The sequence below is a fragment of the Melozone crissalis genome, unplaced genomic scaffold, assembly GCF_028551555.1.
Source record: "Melozone crissalis strain CALT ecotype California unplaced genomic scaffold, PUWL_Pcris_2 ptg000006l_1, whole genome shotgun sequence".
NCBI lineage: Eukaryota > Metazoa > Chordata > Aves > Passeriformes > Passerellidae > Melozone > Melozone crissalis.
Genome location: NW_026535784.1, coordinates 34277021 through 34299964, shown reverse-complemented (window position 1 = coordinate 34299964; position 22944 = coordinate 34277021). Strand labels below are relative to the sequence as shown.

At 37.5% G+C, this 22944-nt stretch overlaps 1 protein-coding gene across 3 annotated transcripts in view; it reads right to left on the bottom strand.

The window, feature by feature from the left end:
- FSTL5 (follistatin like 5) overlaps nt 1-7166 on the bottom strand; it is a 271451-nt gene extending 264285 nt beyond the window's left edge. For 2 of the 3 annotated variants that reach the window (XM_054295662.1, XM_054295664.1), the window contains exon 1: nt 6973-7166. The gene's annotated coding sequence lies outside the window, so the exon portion shown is untranslated. Of the gene's footprint in view, nt 1-6350; nt 6458-6972 lie in introns of all 3 variants that reach the window. The other variant, XM_054295663.1, reaches the window with a different exon arrangement.
- Between the last annotated feature and the right edge of the window lie 15778 nt (nt 7167-22944).

Below are 22944 nucleotides of genomic sequence, written 5' to 3'. Positions count from 1 at the left end.
AGTGAATGAGAAACTGTCTGGATGGTCAGACCCTCAGTGCTGTGGTCAATGGCTCAATACCCAAGTGGAGACCAGTGACAAGTGGCATTCCTCAGGGGCTGGCACTGGGACTGGCACTACTTAACCTCCTTGTCAGTGTCATGCACAGTGTGACTGAGTGCATCAGCAGCAAGTTTGCCAATGTCCCAAGCTGCATGCTCTAGCCAATGCACTAGAAGAAAAGGATGCCATCCAGAGGGATGTGGACAGGCTTGCAAGGTGGAACTGTGCAAAACTCTTCAAGTTCAACGAGGCCAAGCACAAGGTCCTGCACTTGGGTCGTGGCAATCCCAAGTACAAACAAAGGTTAGGTGGAGAACAGATTGAGAGCATCCCTGGTGAGAGGGACTTGGGGGTGCTGGCTGACAAGAAGTTCAACATGACTGAGCAACGTGCACTTGGAGCACAGACAATCTTGGGCTGCAGCAAAGGAATTGTGGACAGAAGGTCAAGGGTGGTGATCCTCCCCCTCCATTCTGTTCCTGTGAAACCCTAGTACTGGAGTACTGCATCTGGCTCTGAGATGGATGCATCCCAACAGAACGATGGGGCCCTGCAGGAGCAAGCCCAGAGGAGAGCCAGCAAGATGAGGGTTGAAGCACCTCTCCACACTCAGAGATCTGGGGCTGTTCAGGCTGCAGAAGAGGAGGTCCCAGGGAGACCACACTGAGGCCTTCTGGTACCTAAAGGGGCCCTGCACAAAAGATGAAGGTGAATGTTTTACAAGGGCATGTAGAGATAGGAGGAGGGAGAATAACTTTAAACTGAGAGAGGTTTTAGATTATATACCAGGAGGAAATTCTTCACTATGAGTGTGCTGACACACAGCTTGCCCAGAGAAGCTGGGGACGTTCCAAGCCCTGGAAGTGTTCAAGGCCAGACTGGATGGACTTTAAGCACCCTACATCCTTTCCCATGGCAGGGGGTTGGAAAGAAATGATCTCTACAGTCCTTCCAATCCAAAACATTCTTTCCTTGATAATATCAGATTTTGCACTCTTATGAATACTGCAGAGATAACTGAGCCAATATTTGGAAATGATACTGTCATTCAGAGAATTTTCTCAGTATTCACCTCTCAGACTTGAGGAATATCTGTAAAACATGGAGAAAATCTGCCTTTAACAAAGGTACCCGATCTCAAATTTCTTTTAAGTCTCCAATCTCTCATAAAAGATGAATAGTTAACCGAGATGTTGTACAAACATCACATCTTACAAAAACTTCTGCATTTTCTTGATTTAAGACTCAAAACAGACCCTTAGGAGGGAAAAATTAGACACTGCTACAAATGATGATGCAAAAGGAACAAAAACCTCTCCAAAATGTGACAAAATAATTCTCTTTCTCTTAAAATATAAATTCAAAAGCATTTTCAAAATTAACAAAGTGCATCTCCTTTTTAATTTAGGTACAATAGCCAATTTTCCGCTCTATGAATAAAAAATTTGGACTATTGCAACTCTAAACCACAGATATTTGTGAATTAGTCATTCATTCATGTGCATTTAGCTTTCCATTGCACTAGAGTTTGTCCTCAAAAAGCAGATACTAGTGTTTTCTGTGTATACACTAAATGTGCTTGAACCTTGTATGTTTCTATTTATCACTGGGAGGCCATGACTGCCACCAAATACAATCCTCAACTACCTAAACAATTGTAACATTAATGCACTACATTCACGCTGTAACAGAATCAAAGGTAGCATCTATTCTTTTGACTGCTTTTGCATATGAATCAAGATTTCCATTGATCTGCCAGAATGATGCGAAATTGCTTTGGTTTTTCTTTCCCAGTAATAATTTATAGCAAAATTTAATAAAACCCATAAACAACATATATTATCAGTTATAGAGGTGTTTTGAATAAAGCTTACAAAAGAAAAGACATAAAGGAAATAGAACTTGAAATGTTGAACTTTGGAACAAATCATAATCTGCAAGCTCTTTGAAAACAAAGTTTATTTCTACTGCTCATCACATAAGAATTTTCTACCTGTTTTTGTTTTGTTGCTTGTTGATTTCTTTAAATGTGTATAATGATTTACATTTTATTTAGGAAGACAAAGGCCTTTTGTAATAACAAAAACATGTACAGTTCAGAGTTACAATGCAGAAAGCCTCTAAAATATTTTATTTCCTAATGGAAGTAAAAGCATGTACAGTAATAATCTAGAAGTTCCTATCATTTAATAAAAGTATTTTTAGTAATAGGTTTTTTATCTGATTAAAGTTATGAGCTGCTTTCAAATTACTTTGTTTCTTTTTGCAGATATTAGGAAATTCTTTATGAAGGAACTAAAAATACTTTCAGAAAGTTTTTAATATGCTGATGTGAAAATGATAGTGGCTTTTACCACAAGACTGCCTATTCAATGGTAAAAATATTTCAGATTACAATAAACCTCACTTGGCATAAAATGAGAAGAAAGCTCTCTCTGTCAGGAAAAGAAAGAAGTATTTTAAATATCCTTCATCTTCCATCTAACATTTCCAAGTACTTTATTGCACAAAAAAAAGTCTTTCTGAAGTCTGCTCTGAAAAGCACTGCTGGACACCAACCTCAGTTAATTCAAATGCAAATAAACGGTGAACTTCAACCTACTTCAAGCAATCAGTACAAGCATTGCCAACTCTCCCCTCATTTAACTCTTTAGAACTTATTTTCTCAAGATTTGCAGGACTCAGCAATGCAACCAATTCACTAATTTTACATAATGTATGGTATAAAGAGTGATTAGTTGAATAGACTTACCATGATCATTTCTAGGACAGAAGGTGTAAATACCTGCATAAATATTACTATCAAATAAAGCTAAAAATGGATAACAAATAACACATTTCCAGTCATTCTCATTCCCACTTGGTAAGGAATCCTGCCTGGCTAAACCACAGCAACCTCTCTTGGCCAGTATATTTAGCCAATACAAACAGAAGTAACAATGGCAGAAAGGAAAAGAAAGACACCAGCAATTAGGGAGCCTTTCTGAAGTTCTTCTGCAACAGTAACTGTGCAGTAATTCCTTGATCTGCACTGGCCCATCCAAATCGAGACACAGCTGTTAACAAATGCAACTGCTAGGAAGGAACACAACCTACCAGAACTTTGTAAGTAGAGGTTACTCAACCCAAAACCTAAAGAAAGAACTTGCAAAATAATACAGAAGAGAATAAAGCTGTGGGTTTGATTCCTCCTGAATATTCTTCCTGGGCAGTAGAAACCCCTGATATTGGAGGTGTTAGAGAGAATTTCACACAGCACTATTCTCAAAGGGGCTAGCCTACCACTGCTCCTGTTCAGCCCACAGCTTCCTCAGTGTCTCTTTGCTACAGAGAAAATATTTGATTTGCTTCTCTTCTGATAATATAAAATTGTTGTCTTTTCTGTCTACCAAGAGTCAGAAAAAGCATGCTGTATTAAATATGTATAAAATCATATGCAAATAAGTTTCCAGTCTTTTCATTTGCCGACAACTATTCCCTGGGCTTCAGAAGGTAAAAAATAAAAAGCTTGAACTAAAAAACAGGATTAAACAGATTTACAAATAAACTTGCTAATCTATTTACTTTAAAGTTATGTAGCATAACAGACCAAGCTACACTGAATGGTTAGCGAATATGGTCCTGCTTTTGCCTAGAAAAATTGTAGAAGTCAAGAGTGGCATTTGAGTCATTGCTTCCCCTTGAGTCAGTGATTCACTCCTGCAATATTTAATGTCCACAATTATCCCATATTTGCCAGTCTGGAGTAAAATAATCAGAAATTACTCCCTAAACTTCATTTGACCTCTTACCTTTGAGATATCAAAGCCAAGTTCAGATCTGTTAAATGGCAGAACTACTCCTATTGGAGCTCCATCTTTAGATTTGAAACTAACAAAACAGAGCAGAGCTTTGTTTTTTAACATTATTTTATAGTCTCTAAGAGTGACCGAAGAGTGACAGAAAATTTGCATTTTCTGAAAAGTTAAATAAAGTCACAGTTTGGGACAGCATGCATTTTTCTAAAAATAAAAGTTTGGTATTTTTAAAAAGCATAATTGATTGCAACATCATGATTGTAACAATTCTTTTATTCTAAGATTGAATATTGCTTTTAAACAAATACAGAGGATTATTGGATGAACTCACACACAAATAAAAACCGGATGAAAAACTGACATGATTAGACATGGTACATCTAGAACACACCTAGAATGGAGCAACCAGAATATTTGGGGCTTTACTGATCACCACTTGCTGTCAAAGGCCTTAAACCAGGAAATAACCAATTGATCCACTGAAAAAAGTAAGTACTGGACCCCTGACAGGGATGTGCATAGGCTGATATTTTCAATAGTCTTGTGCCCTCATATGCCCACCTCTGTGCATTGGTCAGGTTAAGAAGGGTCCATAAAGTAGCTCTTTAAACCTGAATTTTCTCTAAATCCTGTTTTTGTAGCAAAACTCCTCCCTGATTTCACATTAGTTCAGTCAGGTGGCTGGTCAAGTCATTAACAACTTTTGTGTGATATTGATAAAGGACTTGGAACTACCTGTTATAAAAAAATCATACTCTTGCAATTTTACAAATATGCTTGAACAAACACGTGCAGACACTGCAGACAGACGACTTCTAGTTAGAACCAATTACCAAAATGGCTATGGACCACACTTAATGTATACACCTATTTAAAACACCATTTTGTTGAAAAATAGCAGCGCCATTTTATCTTCTTCAGAGTATATATATCATTTCAAATATCCACTTTTCAAACATGATTTGTCAAATAAATCAGCCTAATACAAATGAAGGCAAAACATTACATAGAAAAAACAACCAGATATAAATTTAAAAGCACAGAATTAATGTCTTACTATCAAAGTTTATCATCTGATTTATGCTGGTAAAATGACTGATCTCAGAAAGGTCAATGACTTTTAATCATGTAATGATGGAGATAGTCCTGTTAACTGGAAAAAGACTGTGTATGAATAGAGACCACTCAAGTGAACAATGATTTGCAGATTCAGGCCCTGCATAAACATTAAAATTTTTAGATATGTAATCGGTGGGTTTGGGTTGCAATGTTGTGGGTCATCCTCCCCCTCAGTATTATTGTAACATCTGCACCACATGGTTCACAATAACTTTTTCAAAATAATTTTGTAGTGCCTACTTCAAAAAGTAAGCATCCTGAATCTCCATACCTTCAAAGACATCATTTAAAATTATATCAGTATATTTCAAAGCAAATCAATATTCATGTCAATGACAGATGATAAAAGCTGTCTTAGCTGATGGATAGACTGCTAATGAAGGCTTGCAACTCATGCAAGTGCTATGTAATAAACCTTCATTCCCTACTGTTGAGAGAGGAAAAAGAGAGCTACTTTATGACTGGGTAGAGAACAATAAAAACATATTTCCTAATTCTACCCAAATGCAATGATAGTCTTGGTTGACTGAGCTACTTTCTCATCATTTTTCTAGCTTTCAACTTTACCCATCAGTAGCTCTGTGCTGCTGCCTGATGGTTATCTTTATACTTCAGCTGATACAAACACTCAGCAACATAGAACCCACCTTAACCCACCTTCCTTAATGGAAATTATGCAGGAGTAAAAAAATGCTACAATACTAAGAAGCAGTCACCTTCCATCAGTTTCACCCCATCAACAAAAGTTACTTTATGTTCACAGCTACTACAACTGCTAGCACCTGAGCAGGGCATCTGTGTAGAGAAAACACTTGTGGTTCAGGTCCCAGCTCCTAAGAAAATTCATCACAACCAAAAGACAATGAAGTGCTACATAATCCTAAAAACACAAGGTGGGGACCTCATTGCCTGCTTACTCTGTTCAGTTATCCCAGTAGCACTGGCTAGCAGCAGCTGCAGCTTATTCCCTCTGGAATCTGCCTTAATCTCAGGCAGCCAGCCCTGCATGGTGCTGAGCTCTGCGTGTGCACAAGTCGCTGCACGGCGCCCAGCTCCGAGCGTGCAGAAATCCCTGCGCAGCACCGAGCTCTGTGTGTGCACAACTCCGACAACTCGCTCAGGCACCAGCAAACTCCTCGGTGAAGCACAGCTCCGTACCAAGCTCGCGAAATGTTAAACACTGCTGAGAAAAAAGACATTACGTCTGCCCACACTTCTCAGTTCTATTCAATTACTGACAACAGCAGTCCTACAAGTGCAACATAATACGATATTATTAAATCCAGGATTCTCATTTACACCTAGATGCAGCCTGGGAGCAGGCCTGATGTTCAGCCAACATCAAAGGACACAAATTCACGACTTTCACAGATACACACATCCCACATTGACCTTGGAGGCAGAGGTGGTGATGATCCCTTTCATAAAGGCGCTGCTTCCCAAGTTGACAGCGTTACAGTGCTGAATTGTTTGTCAAGTAGCAGGGTATCACCGTCCTTCTGCTACACACGTATTCAGCACGCACAAGAACACAGAGCAACATGCGGCTATGCTTCCAAATCCTCTCTAATTCCGTCTTTACTCTCTACTTCCCAGAATGACCTCGCATATCCTGTCCTCCCCCAGACTGAATCAACCAGAGCTTCTCTAGTCCCCCCAAATCGGTTTTTATACAAAGTAGGCTCTGTAATGTCTATTGAGATCTTTCTATAATATTCAAGACTCCTAACACAAAACATTTTCAACCATTTAAAAATTACCCCGAGAGCCAGTTTTCAATAAAAACAAGCCTTGAACTTTTCACTCAGATTCATCTTTTGTTTATGGAGCCCTTTTCACTGAAAGCTGCACCCTTTTTCCAAGCCCTGCCCCTACACGGACCTAAGGGCTACCAAGCTTCCAACTTTGCGCTGCCTTTAATTGCCAGCTCCTCCATCCCACCCAGCACCCCGCTACTATTAACATGAAAAATACGTATGTATGTGTGTGTATATATATCGGCATTGCTGCTTACCTTGTCCAAGAGTCACTTAAATCCACAAAGGGAGAAAAAAAAACAAAGCAAAAGCCCCAGCTCGGCGGGTCCTCGCGCAAATCGCAAAGAGAGCAGCACTTCTTCTCCCTTTAACAAAGCCACAAGCGGCTCCGCTGCGATCCGGTGAGAGAGCGAGGGAGCGAGCGAGGACTTCTCCGGGGCAAAGTGGGCTCAGCTCCTCAGCTCCCGGCGGGAGCAGGCGCGGAGCTCCGCGGCCGAGGCGCCGCGGGGAGGCGCGGGCGGGCGGGCGGGCGGGCGGGCGGGCGGGCGCCCTTCAGCACCGGGCGCGGCGCGGACAGCAGCGCTCCCGCCCGGCCCCGCTGCCGCCCGCCCCGCCGCGCCGCTCGCACCGCCCCCGCCCGCCCCCTGCGCCGCCCGGCCTGCCCAACTTGCGCTCCACCACCCACCGCCACCCTCCGCTGGTTTTTTGCGTTTTTCCACGGGCCGGCCGGCTGGGACGTCTGGTGTTGGCCAGCACTTCTCGCCGAGGGGCTCTGTGCCCGCGCAGGGGGCTGTCAGCCGGCAGAGGTGACCGAACCGCTCCTGCGGCTCCCCCTCCGCAGGGCCACGGCCCCTCACGGCCCCCAGCGCCCGGGCAGATGGCAGCGCTGGCACCGGCAGCGAGCGGAGCAACTGCTGTGGAACAGAAAGGAACTCCCCCCCCGGGGCACAGAGGGGTGTTGTGCCGGCGTCTCCCGAGCAGGGGGCTGTAATGCAATATTCATGAGCTTTAATATGTCAATATATCAAAGCTCGAGCACGCTGGAGGCTTTGCACACCTGTATCGGTAAGCCCTAGCGTCCGCACAAGATTGAATGCCAAGGTAGAGGTCCCTGGTAACCCCTGCCAGAAACATGGACGTGTGATTGGGAATCTTATTTAGTTATGCAAAACATAAGGGGGAAAAATAATCACCTTGAGATAAGACCATTAATTACATGCTCCATTTATAAGCACGAGAAGAGGTACCTTTGGATGAACAGGAACAATCAAAACAAGAAATCCAACTGGAACTAATCGCCTAAAAACTTAGAGATATATTTATTTGAAGTCAAGTAAAGAAACAGTGTTTGAAGTCTCATGTGAATCTGCTTTATTGTGAGATAACAGTTTTAGTTATCTGATTTATTACTTTTAAATTAATTTACTATCCATCCCAACACTTTTAAGGAGTAGCTCTTTCATCTTCAATGTGAAATCATTATGAAAATTAAGTATCTACTCCTCATGCCATTGTAGGTTACCTGCTCCATGCCTTTTGGGAAAATACATTACAGATTAAAGTATTAAACTGTCTTTAAATCACCCATGGCTAGGGTAAAGCCAGACAGAGGTCAGCTGCTCTGACGTACATCAGCTTTCTAGGTTAATTACACTTGTGTCTACATGTGGAATGAGCATGCAGTAAGAAACAAAAATAAATGGTTTTAGGTATGGTAAATAACATACCTAAACCCAGAACTATTTAATATAGGAAATAATAAAACAGGACAGGTTGGATTGCATTAGCCTATTACTGTTTTTTGAGGGAGTTCTTACTGGACTGATAATTAGGTCACGGCACTGCAAGAAGGAACATGATTAACTTCGACACACAAAGTGTGGAGTATAAAGCCAAATAAAGCAGACTTTCATTGACCCAACCCTTTCTAATTGCCAGTTATCATGAAGGCAGCTTGTCTGGCATCTGGGTTGAATTTATGAAACCCTATTATTTTACTTCTCATTTTTCTCTTAAGCCCTCTCAGATTTTTTGCTAATATAGACAATATAATTGCACTGCTTAAGGACAATTTCTGCAGTACAAAATTGACACTGAGTCTACTAGCACAGCTGCACCAGAAACTCTCATGGGACAGAGTTAAACCCCAAACTGGCTTGTTCAAAACTGAGGGGAAATTGAAATGTTGTGAGGATGAATAGGGACCTTGTTCATCCATTCTCCTTTGCCATTATGAAAGTACATGAAACAAACAACAACAATTACGTAGATGTTTTATGTAACCCAGTTATTGAAGTAGTTGAGAAACTGGTTAAATTATGCAAGGTCTGACGTATCATAACTTACTGGAAATCTTTGCAAATAAATAGACAATGAATCCCCAAACTAGTATATGCAAGATCCTCAGAACTTCTGAAAATCTCTCCATCTTGTGAGGACTTGCACTACTACATTTCAGCGTAAATAGTGATACAACTGTGTAATGCATTAAGGTGTCTTGGCATTCTTGCATTTCTGAGTATGTTTATCTGATCATACGTGCCTTTATTCTTTGTAAACTCACTGAAGTATTCAATTTAAAAGCTCACATTTAATAAAAATAAATTTAATGTATTTTTAGAGCGTACATATTTTTAATTTTTCCTCTAATTTAGATCTGTATCCACTATAGACCATAGTTAGAAAATAAACTTTGTTCATTCACATCCTGACATCTTTCTATCTTTGGCTTAATGGATATTATTTGTGAGCTCCATTTTCTACATTGTTGGATCTGTTTTTACACTCACAAAATACGTGAATATTTTCTTTGTATTGTTTTTGTTTTTTGTCCCATGCATTACATCATCCCTTTGCAGTTTAAACATTTTCATTCACAGGTGACTGAGATATTACTTTATTGGATGTAATGCAGACCAATATATATTATTACAATGAACTTACTCTGTGCCTAACAATTAATTGCTAGTCCAGAGAGACTGTTGCTGCTTAGTAGTATATTTCTGATTTCCATAATCCTAATTTGGATACTTAATGATCATATCTAGCACATCCCACATAATATGCCAGACAGTTTTCTGTTTGGTATACTCCTGAGCCCCATGTGCTTGACAATCAGTTATGTCTGGTTTCTATATTTTCTACCCCAATTACTATATTTGAAGCATTTGCCATTGAGCAGAGGAGAGCACATGCAGTAAGTACTGGCATTTTCTTGTAAAGATAAGGAGCACAGAAGAACTTCAAAGCTGGTTTATGTTTGTTTAGGCTATAGATGTTATTAATAAAAATTCTCTATTTTTTATTTATGAGACGCTGCTTAACATAATATCTGACACAGCAGGAGGTTTTATGCAGGACAAAGAGAAGATCAAAGTCTCAATATATTAAAGGAAAGTTAATGCAAATAATAGATTATAAAAGTTTTAACAACCTATTCAGTACTATCCATGCTGTGGTTTAACTCTAGTTAGCAGTCAAAGACCAGCACAGTCTATGGACATTTGCTTTTACACTTCCCAGCCTCTCCAAAACTCACTGAAGTTAGAACAATAGTCACTTTCTTTGACTAATTTGTACCTCCTTTTCTACTGCAAAAAATTCTGGAGAAGGGATTGTGTTCCTTGTAAACAGCATTGCACCCGAAATGAATGCAGAATTAGAGGGTAAGCATAGTTTTTCAGAAGAGGATAGTTTTTATTCTCTTGGCTTTTCTACCGCTAGCACTCCTAACACAATTAATTCTTTTTTTTTTTTTAATTTGTGCTTGAGATTTTTTGTTAATCAGTAAGGGACAAAAACAGGATATTTCAAAATCTTGCCTTGTTACTTACTCTTTAGATTATTCCAGTGACTTCTGTGTGGCTCAGTACCCCTCAGCACCTGCAAGTTCAATAACAAAATTTTATTTTTCTGTGATCTATCTTTAAACACATGAATTGAAAAGCATTCCCAATATTAGTTACCCAAAATTTAGGATATTAATATCTGATATTACTAAATGTTAATTAATTTTTTGTCCAAAACTACACAACAGTTACAATGTGGTAAATAAGACTAAAATCCAAAACATTAATCCTTTTGTATTTGAATGAAGAACGTGCAACACTTTAAACACCATTATGTTTGTAGCTCAACATCAAAAATAGTTTTAGGCATGATAAATTCTAACAATAATGAAATCTTCTTTCAAAATATGCAGTCCATAAAGTACCGCCCTTTGTAGGATTCAATTTCCATTTCCTCTTAACAAATTATTCCTCCTTTTTTTTGAAGACAACAGCTGCCCCTTCAGTGCAGCTGTTACTAGTGAAGATCATTGATTAGCTTGAAGTCAATGACAGCAAAGGAACTCTCAGGATGCTCTGATATGAGATAGCATGAATAATCCTCCAAATGTCTCTCTCTTGCACACACACAGCGTGAAGTTTGGACACATACATCTTTCCCTCATTTTCCACTGGTCCAATTCACTCAATGTCTGTTCAATATTTTAATGAAAGGTGATAGTGCATCCACCATAAACTCAGTGCTGAACAAAAAGCACAAGAAATGCATTGAGCCCTGGACCGGTGCTTTGATAACAGCAGGGCATTGTGAGCACCAGAATGACAGACACTGGCAAGTGGCAGAGAGGAAAATTAGCTTACTCGTGGCTTGGAGAAGGGTTGTGCCAACCATCTGTCACAGGAGATCTCCCAGATGACAGCAAGAATCATAAAGGCACATTAAGGTTTTTCCCCATATCTCCTCAAAGCCAGTTCTCCCAAAGGGACCCAAAAAAAAGGAAACATGCATTATTGTTCACACACAAGGAACCTACCTTTGAAATTAATCAAAATAATTCAAATGCATGCCACAAAATAACAGATGTAGACTCAGTGTGGGTGGAGTGAAGCGTGGGCTCTGAGGTTAGATTTGTAGATTTTTTCATTATGTCTAATAAAATAAATGCTATAAATTCATTTCAGTGTGTAGCAGATTTGCAATGATAGTGATTCTGACAAGATTACATTGTCCCCATTCTCATCTTGTGAAAATAAAGTAACAACTGATTAAATAAGAAGGAGATAATATACTACATAACTAATATCCACATTAAAAATTACTATTGGAAAAGAATTAGGCAATGAGGATAAATATTTAATTTCATATCATCAAGCTTTTTTCAACTTCATTTGGGATCAAATAATTTCATTATTCATTATCGTTGAAATCTGAAAGCATACTACCACTCAATAGTAGATAATACAGATTCTATTAAAAAAAAAAAAACTCCACACAAAGAGAAAGCTGCAGATAGTCAATTCCAGTGCCTAGTGATAACATTTATAAGAGATCTCTTAGGGCACCTACTGGGGAACCTTAGCATTGCATGCTAAAGAAAGCCTGTATAAAGGGTAAGAAACTTCCTAACAGATTTAAACCAGAACATTAATTCAGTCTTTTTTTTTTTTCTCCTCTGGGCAGTCCTCCTTCTATTGACTGTAGTATTTAAAGCAAATAACCAAATGAGAAAACTTCATAGCTGAAGGTATTCTCTGATGGAAGGGAAAGAGCTAATACTCTTCATTTCAGAATCTGGCAGCTCTTGACTATTTAAATGTCTATCAAGTTAAATACATCATGTTGTGTTTATGTTTAAAATATTTTACATTAAAAATATTACTAAAACCATGATGAGAATTTTAATTCATAGGAATTATGTATTGGCAAGAATTTCAAAGTCTTTGGATTAAACTTTTTTATTCTTTAAGACAGTTTTTCAAAGTATTTAGGTATTTTGATTTTCTACCTATGAAGTTCTGTAGTAGTACTCCTGACCTCTGTAAAAATTTGCCATATCATTTTCTTTTACCATTTGATTTATTTCTGTCCACTAATACAGAATATCCTCTATTTTATAGCTCATTTCCTCAAAGTCCCTCACAGGTGATTTCTGGAGACATATGGTATGTACCTAGTACTTTAGCTAGCCTGTGCAGGAAAAATATTGTTTAACTTATTTTACAGGAAAGATAGCTTTTGAAATGTTATCAATGGAGTAGTAAGCACCTCATATCAGCCTCATAAACCTGGATTTATTTTTAAGCAAAATCTCTGTAAGGGCCTCTCTCTGTTCCTTTAACATTTTTTGTGTTTTCCAGTAGTCTCTGACCAGTAATAGTAGCTTAAAAACTCTATGGAGAACCTTGTTAAAAAACACCAGCACCAAACCCAGAACAATAACAGACCCTAAACTGCTGCTGAGGCACACTGGCAAGTTTTTAATATCCACTATCACTGCAGTTTGGGTAACCTGTTCCAAACCAATAAAAATCCCCTTGAGCAGGGAATAAGTACCATCCTTATGTTCATTCTATGCATTACTGTGACTGTGGTCACAAGGGTTCTTGGGTGAGGGAAGAGATAGGAATGTTGACTCCATGTTCAGAAGGCTTGATTTATTATTTTATGATATACATATTACATTATAACTATGCTAAAAATAAAAAGAAAGGAAAAGGTTTCCTCAGAAGCTAGCTAAGCTAAGAATAGAAAAGAAAGAATAACAAAGGCAGCTGTCTCAGACAGAGAGCAAGACCCAGCTCTGCTGTGAGTGGTCACCACATTTAAACATCTACAGGAGACCAATCACAGATCCACCTGTTGCATTCCACAGCAACAGATAACCATTGTTTACATTTGTTGCTGAAACTTCACAGCTTCAGCAGGAAAAATGCTAAAGAAAAGATTTTTCACAAAAGATGTCTGCGACACATTACTACAGGAATTACACTTCACAAAATATTTTGAAAAGACGTTCAGACTTCTTCCTTCATTTGTCCTAAATCTCAGTGATGGAGATGAAGCACAATCACTTATTTTCAAGTGGGTTTTCCTATGGAATAGGCCAATAAAATAGTGATTGCATGGAACAAAAGTCTAAATTAATATACAGTGTTGGGTAGCCTAATGCCCTCCTAGTCATGTTTCTCATCATGCTTCTGATCCCATCCCCAGTGGTACTGTGAATATAAAGGAACCAGTTCTTCAAAGAATGCACTTACTGACTTTGAAGCAAGTAGGTCTGTGAACTCTGATATCTGTACAGGGTAAGAGACTTTTCCTACAGTTCTGGAGAACAAGAGTAGAATATAATAAGATATGTAGACATATCTTACCTTGTCTCTCCTTGAGACCAATCAGCTTGTCCCAGAACAGCACAAGGAATATTAAATGGGATGAGTATTCTGGCTTATGTGACTTTGATACAGCAGACTTTCTCACTTCTTTAAGAGATAAATCTCATCAAAGGTTCATACTCATATTTTACAAAAACCTATGGTAAAGAATGCAGTGAACTTTTCAGCTGGGAGACAATGCCATTATTCTACATATTAGCTAGTTCACAGCACTACTCAGCCAGAATCCTTCTTTGTCTTTCCAGACAACATTCTAACAGTCTGAATAAGAATTAAAAAAAAATACAGCTAAGCAGTTCAAGAATAATGGAAATTTCATCCCCTGACTGCTAATTTCTAACCATTTTGCCACTGCTTCTGCACAGAGGAACAATGTGATGTAAAAGGGGAAGTATGACATCATCATGTTGGCCCATCCTAAAAGAAAAAGGATATCTTCATCCTTCTTAATTATAAAGTAGTTCCTGGAATGAAATTCAATCTGTAGTCTTATATTCTGCCCACATTTTATTCATTTGATTTCATTTTCCTTTCCTTTCATAGGCCACTCTATAAACTCTGACATTCACAAGAAACCAACTTACTCCTGCCACTAATATACTGTTAAATATTAATAAGCACATATTTTTAAAATAATATGAGGGATGTGAAATGGTTACTTGAGACTCTTCAGCTTTTATACCTCTCAATGAACCCAATTAAGGAATCAGCCATCTCTACTCCAAAACTTACCTAATTTAAAGTGACAGGCCTTTAATTACATATGACATACTCTCCAATTACATGTATAAAAATCTATTTTTATCAGTACAGTACTGTTTGAAAAGTTGAGATTTGATTTGCCAAAAATACCAAATTTTCTCCAAGTGCTTTACTCAAGAAGGACAAAAAAAAATAAGAGTGCATTACAGCTTGTTAAATATTCAGTTAAAAGACCACCTTCATAGTTTATCCTACCCTTTATGTAATTTCTATTGAAGTCAGAAATAGACCAAGTAGGTTCTTGTTCATCCTTTTTCTGAATTTATAGAAACTTGAGAAGGATTACCCAGTCACACATGAATATAATAAAATTTGGAAGAAAAAATAGGAAAAAAATATTAATTCAGTTTAGGGCAATTACAAAGAAGTTGCTGGAATTCATTATATAAGAAATTTTTGTGTTTATCCTTAACACATCTGATTACTTTACTACTATTCACAAATACAGATCACATTACTTCCATAAACTTCCCCAAGGAAAGAAAACACAGATGCCCTCTTTTTGCTTAAATGGGAAAAGTACTGAGAGGCTAAGCTGTTTAAGCAGTTACAAAAGAAATCTGGGGCAATGCTGGGAACAGAAGTTTCCTATTTCTTATTCTTTCTTAAACACATGATAATCCTGCCTTACCAATCCACATGTCAATTTAGAAGCAGTGATTACAAGTCATCAATAGTGATGATCCAATATTTCAGTACAATGCAAAAAGACACACAGCTGAACTTCAAAGAGAGTTCAGAAAAAACACAATAGCCTGCCTTTTAGCATAAATGGCACTGCTTGGCTGATATAACTCAATACTGTTGATTCAGGAAAAATACTTACAGTCCCTGTAAAAATGCCTGCTGCGCTCTCTTTGCTTAGCATGTGCTACAGAATCTACACACACCTTTTTATTTCACTAAAAGCCTCCAAAGGTACAGACAGTACAGTTACACTGTCAGCATCTTGAAGCAGGATCAGAATACATGCCACAGTTCTGCATTTGCTTCTCTGCTAAATCAGTCACTTGTTTTCAGTCAGGAAGCCAACATCATTCTGAGGTTTCAGAATTCAGAGATTTACTCAGTTCATAGCACGCATTATGAAAGTATGTTAGGTGCTGCTCACAAGTATAGATATTTAAGACATCAAGTGACATTCATGTAAATTTACATTAGAAAGCTTTAATAAAAGGCTACAAAGCTGCTAAATAAATCATCAGGTTTGCAATGCAGGTGCAATATGCATGCCCATTCTGTACTTATCTGTAAGCACATATACATTCTAGCACAGTTTCTGTCCTCACACATCACCAGTGGTTTTCTCCAGCAGCTCTTCATTCAGTGAATAGATATGAGTGAGACAATGTCTACTTAGAAAAGTTATTTTCTTCAGGTACGTGTAATTGCTAATAACCTCTGAGGTGTTTGTTCTTAGTGGCTAACTGAGCACCAAAGAGGCAGAAGTCAAGTTTGAACACAGCAACCAGAGAAATAAACCCAGAAGCCTCTCCTTACTCTTCCTGCAATCATGCAAAACATAAAATTAGCATTCTACACCTAGTAACATTTCATATGGGAGGTATTTTACCATATATTGGTGTCTTTCACCAATATGTATTGGTGTCTTTGAGGGGTGATGGAGGAAAAACTAAAGCTGAGGTCTAGACAGAGAGGTGGGGATTAGGTAAAGTGACTTACAAACAGCATGGAATTGTCAACATTAAAACAGGGACAGAAGACAAGGATTTGAAGGACAGACATATTTTCAGGAAAGGGTATTTCCTGAGGGAAACATCACTGAAACAACTGAAGAGGTTAAATGGCAATACAAGAACACAGACAAAAAGATTCTCTGGACAGCTGAGTAGAGGAAGTAGAGATAAGAAATTACTAAAAATCCAAAGAAAGAGTTGAAGAATAAAAGAAAAAGCAGGTGAGATGGAGAAAGAGAGAACAGAATTAAATTCCTGGAATAAGTGAAATGGCTAGAGTCAGTGAATGGATAAGAAAACTCAGTACGTACCATACTGAGGAAAGGGAAAATAAGTATAATGAGATCACTTCATGTTTCACCTGCTTTTTTTTTAATGGAGAACACTAAGCAAGATTTTGTTCAAAATGAAAGAAGCAAAGAAGAAAAGTCAGAGGGATGAATCATTACTTGCTTCATACAAAAAATAGCAAACTATAAACAAAAACTCACTCTAAATTGGAGAACTAAGAAACCTCAGTATCTGCTTGAAAATAAAAATTTACATGTTAGAATGTCTATATCTATTACAGAAAATAATGAACCAAATATAAATTGGTAATCTTCATAATCTATTAAAAATTGTCTACAGATGAAAATATATTCACCTAATAAACTCCCAGATAAATTTGAATAATGAATGTATTTCAGAACCAGTGACTTGGCAAATACAGAAATGGCAAAATTAATGAGATATCCATGGAATAGATTTGCTCTTTTTTTTTAGATAGTACTCCCAAAATGCAGGTGATAAAAAGAAATCAAAAGGACAAGGCATGTGCACTATGTATAAGCTTTAGTAATGCAGTTTATGGTAGAATTAGCAACAACATGACTGCATAGCAATTACCCAAAGCTCTTCAAAATAAAACCCTGTTGCCAATTACCCAAAGCTCTTCAAAATAAAACTCAAACCTTCTATAGGTGCCAAGCAGTACAATGACCTATTAAAAGATTTGCTTAGACCAGCCATAAAAGCATAGCAAAACTGCATTATCTTATTTAAAGCTGCCATTCACATAGGACCATATTTTAGTCCAAGTGTCTGTGGATGCAAAACAGAAGTAGTAAGAGTGAATTTTTAACTATCTCAGCTGTGACTGCTAACCCCATCATGCAACACAGAAATAACTCATAGGTAGTTTAACAGTAAGTCAGGTACAAGTGTTGCAGAATCACAAAATTTTTGGAGTTGGAAGGGAACTCTGGAGGTCAGGTAGTCCAACCCCCTGCCCAGACAGGTCTGTAGTAGCAAAGCAGAGTAAGATATCACACAACCTACTGGTAGTGCAGCTTTAGTGCAAATATCCTTTGAAATACAGTTTTAAAATGAAATACAGTTTAATAATTGTGGAGATTATGCTCTCACTCTTTCCTAATTTGGTGGTACATTTATATTCGGTGGAGTAGCCTCACTCTAAAACTAAATATGCAGAAACAAAGCTAAGTTCATCATGCTGTGAATATGCTAAAGGATTCCAGCAACACTATAAGAAGGGAATTAAAAAACAGTTCAGAAAAATGAACCTGGTACAACATATCTAATTCCAAACATTAAGAGCACTATTATGGAGAGTGCTTTGATTTCCTGCCCTTGGATCTATTCAACTAAGACTGCAGCTGGTCCAGTGGCTCTGTTTGACTATGTATGAAGCAGTGTGTGACTACATATGAAACAGTGATGGCTGCAAAATTAAATCATAGCTGGAATAGGATGGAAAAGTGCATTGTTATGTAAACCAAGTAGGAAAATAACATGGATTATTTAAACATATTTTGGTGCATGGATTTTACTTCTATCCAATTCTGTAGAATATTTATCAAGTACAGTTTCATCAGACCAATCCTGCATGTTAGGATGGAGAAGTGTAATTTCAAATCTATAAGCAATGACTCCTTAGTAAACCTCACCTCAATGTATGCCCAGCCTGCTTTAAATTCTATCCTAGCTTTCAGATCTTTGTTCAAATCACTCATTCATTCCCATCTGAAACATAATTGATTGTAATTAAACCCAAAATAAGGACATTATGCAACTGGCCCTTATTCTTTGTATGTAGATCAATCCAACAGGACTTAACACACCATTGACCAGTCTGCAATTTACTGTACACAGGTCAGTTCATAAAGCCTGTTGGGCTGTCTGTTTTGGGCAGACAAATTTTTGTGTGGTATTAGAAAAGCTATCATAAGTTGTGATTCAGTTTATATTGATTCTTTCCACATGCTATCTTTGAAGGAATTGAGTAAAATTTGGACTGATCCAAGCTGTAATTGACTTTTCCAATTGATTGCATATTGTAACTTTTTGGAACTATTGTCTGTTTTAGAATTCAACTTTGAACAGTCTACAGATACATCATCAATGAAAAAGTTCTCTTTTTATGAGTAGTTATCTTTTTTTTTTTTAGAATCCAGCTTTCAAAATCTCCTAAAAAGGACAACTCTTGCAATTTTAAATGTAGGGCAATTTTTTTTTGTTTAGTATATGATTAAGGCTATTCTTCTTTTGTTTCCTTCAATGAACTCTAAAGCAATGAGACAATTATTTTGATACATTCCCTTAGAGTCTAACTGAAGATTTAGATACCAAATTTTGAGCATCAAGACTTGAAGAATAATCATCCTTGTTCTACTTGAGCTCTTCCAGCAGTGTTTGTTTTGATTAGATAAACATAAAATAATTAGGAAACACTCAATCTGAATGTTTGGCTGATTTTGGCACACCTTCCCATGGTCTATTTTGTCATCCCACATACAGCTCAAAATTTCATGCTGGCATTAACAGCTGTGCTTTTTGTTTCCATTATCTTTTGTGCCTTTTTCATCAAACATGAAACAGGAGAACTCCTTGGTGTACTGCATCGTATCTGTCACATGCAGTGTTCTGAAGAGGAAATGTAGAAGCACAGAAGTGTAATCTGTGTTATTGAAAAAATTAACAAGTGGAACGATCTGTAGAACATCAAACATTCACTCTACATTGCTTTCCTCCTTCCCTTGCAAGTTTATATGACTCAGAAGTGAACAGCATACATAAAAGCATCCTATGGAGCTCTATGGACTACGCTGCACAGTGCAGATCAGAGTTTTTAGAGAAGTGCTCTCCTGAGACATGGGCACTTCAAATGTCATACTTCATCCCAACTAAGATGAAAAAAGGAAGTTGTTTGCTTTTAATAATTTGACATAAACGTAAAATGAAATTTTAACCATGTATTCTTTCCTTACAGAGGATTATTAATTCTTCTGATTTTGTGGTCTGTGGCTGTACTGTGCTATTAAAACCACTATTGACTTTAATGGACTTTTGGTAATAAAAATTAAATTATTAAAGCTTTAATAAGCTCACAAAAAAGGAAAGCATCACATTTTCATAATACTGAAAAATCTTTGATGTATTCTTTAATTGCATAGTCTTTTTCTTACTTTATTTATATTTTTACTTCAGTTGAGACATGTAATCTTTTTTCTAAATTCAATAAACACCTCAAAATTATACTTATAGTGCTCTTGCCTTCTTAATTTCAAGGTTCTTGACCCCTTTTAATATACAAATATGTCAGGTGTTATTCCTTTAGGCTTCCATCAATATCACTGAGGTTTTGCCTGCATTTTCTTCTAGGAAACTTTATTTTCCTGTAGCACCTAATCCAAAGGATGTTCTGTTTTTTGGTGGAACATTGTTACACCCAGTATTTTAGGTAGATTTCCTGATTTCTTGAAAGCAATCAGAGGATTTCTCTTATGTTCAAGTAAATCAGATTTGAGATACCATGTCAAAATAGGCATTTATTCATCCCTCAAATATTACCAAACTATTGAACTCCAATAATCTGATTATCCATAAATAAAGTTTGTGCTACATACTTGATATTCTTTTGGTCCATTAATTTTGTGTAGAGCTTCAGTCAAAGTTTACCCACCAATAACATTTGTAAGAATAAAGATTTGCTTCATAGCCAGTGTCAAAAATTGTAGGAGAGAGATTCCAGGACGCATTCAAACTAACCTACAGCCACTGTGATTTTGGTTAAAATGCCCATGATGACAATCACTGATTTTGGTAGTGATAGTTTAGCATGTTTTTCTATTTCTTATGCAGAGGTGCACAGAAAATTGTGTGGAGGTTCAAATCTGAATTGAGAACAAAGTGCCTATGGAAAGTCTTGAACACAGTTTTACAGAAATGTGTGTGATGCCTGTTCTATACCCTACTCCCCTCATATTCTCCAAGAATAACTGATTTTTATGAACTGTCATTGACTTAATACAAAGACTGTGAAGCACATCTAGCAGTTATCAAAAGATATAAATATGAATGTTACTGTCAGAAACATTCTTTAGGAGAAAAACATACATTCTATGGCGCCATTAACTTCTGTATCCTACCACAAAAACACTAAGAATTACATGTTTTCACTAAATGCTAGTTTTAACTATTCAGAGTTGTGCACTTTTTTTTTTTTATTTTCTAGTCTTTTGCTTTCTAGTTAAGCCAGCTGAGGTATTGTTATGATGATCTGAGTTCTGTTTGTTACTGTGTTAGTGTATTACCTGGAGACCATATTAAAAGAAAAGTTCTCTTTCCTTTCTTACATTAGTCCCTGTTGTGGCAACGCTGAGAAAAACAAAGGCCTGAGAAAGGGAGCAGAAGGAGCAGAGCATTGAGGAGGTCTCTACAACTAGTTCAATAAGTAATAATACTTCCAAACCTGTAATCTATTGAACTTGTCCATCTTGCTCTTGTGAGATCACAGTCCTTTGCAACCTCCAACTTGCCTGTGATACCACAAATCTGTGGTGAAAACCCAGCTTGCAAGAACAGGCAGCCTGAGTCTTTGATTATCAATTCTCCCTTATGAAAAATGAACTTTCTCCAGTGTCAAATTGATTTAAGAGTGATGATTTTTGTATCCTGTTTTTTTGTGCAACTACCTGGGGAACTCATTTGAGAAAGAAACTGCATACTTTAATTTTGTATGAGAGCTCTTTCAATCTAAAGATTACATAATTTGCACTGAATTTGTTAATGTTTAAATCATTTTAGAGCAAATTAATTTGAGATTTAATACATAGAAAATGTCATCAGCTAAGAGTGTTATACAAGACCAAGTTTGCAGTCTCCCAGCCTCACTAATGCCATTCATTTTCCTGATCCTTTTCAGAGTATTTGATGTCTCATACTGGTGAAGTCATTAAATCAACAAGAATGTTCAAAAATACTTTTTCCATATTTCAGCTTGGGAGAATCCGGAATTGCACTTTGACACTGGTTTTACATGAATGCTTACCAGTAGCTGCTCTGAGTGCCTCTGTCAACCTCCCCCTCTCTGTAAGCCCTTTTCAGCAAAAATAGTTATGTGTCTCTTATTTTTATCCCATATTTTTAACTCTCTTCAATCTTATTAAATCCTCTGCAAGAGAATATAATGGCCAGATGATTCAGTGGTTCCCATCTGTACAGGAAAAGCTCTGGTAGCATCAGTGAGGATTTTTATAGGAAATCCTCTCATCTGGGCAACATTATTGTGCAGTCTATCTGGGAGACTTTATGAAATCGTAATTCTTTCAAATTCAGAGAAAAAGTAAAACACCATGAATTCAAGAGGGTAGGATTTTACCCATTTCTAGGCTTGCCCTGCCTTTCTTGTGAAATAAGGACCTTCTAATTCAAAAGCTCCACTAATTTGGAGCGGCTTTTTTATTGGAAAATTATCCTTTTTCCCCCACATTTTTTAGAACTGCATCTCTAGAGAAGTACATTAAATTTGAATTCTATGCATTTGTACCAAGAGGGCTTATTCTGAGAGTTTTCTGTCAATCTCTTATTTCTGTTATTCTTCTGAAGCATGTACTTGGTATGCCTTGACATGCTGAGTGAGATTGCTTCTCGATTTCCCATTATTTTGTTGGCTTTATTTTAAGACTTAAAGAAAACAACAGGGCAGCTACAGAATGCTCATACTTTTCAACACTTCCCTGTTCATCAGATTCAAATTTACCAGTTCAGAGCATCATGTTTTCTCTCTCCATCACAACTTCTAGATCTCCAAGGACCTATGGAGTTTTTTCCTTATATTTGCTTCCTGTGGTATTATTTGTGCTCACAAATGATCTCTGCTATGAGAACTGTAATTAGACTAGTGTGCTTCAGCCTCCAGGCAGCTTTGAGCAAATATGAGAACCATGATATTTGGATCCCTGAAAATGAGTACTGCTTCTTGCATTTGGTCTTTTACATTACCTGGGGCCTAGAAACTGTAAAAAACCCATAGATTTACTGCTCCAAGTCCCCTGCCCCTGCAACACGGTAAACCTAGATACTATAAACTCAAATTACAGCACATTTTATCCAAGGTTTTAACTTGAGGGCACCCATATGATCTGTGATATTCTCTATGGGATTGGCAGATGCAGCTTTAGGACACGAGGCCCAACAGAAAAAAAACCCTTTACCCAGCTGTGCTTCCCTCTGCTCACCCCTTAACACTCCAGTCTGAAGCCTTCACCTGCAGTCCCCTCCTCTCAAAATAGCAGTTCTCAAA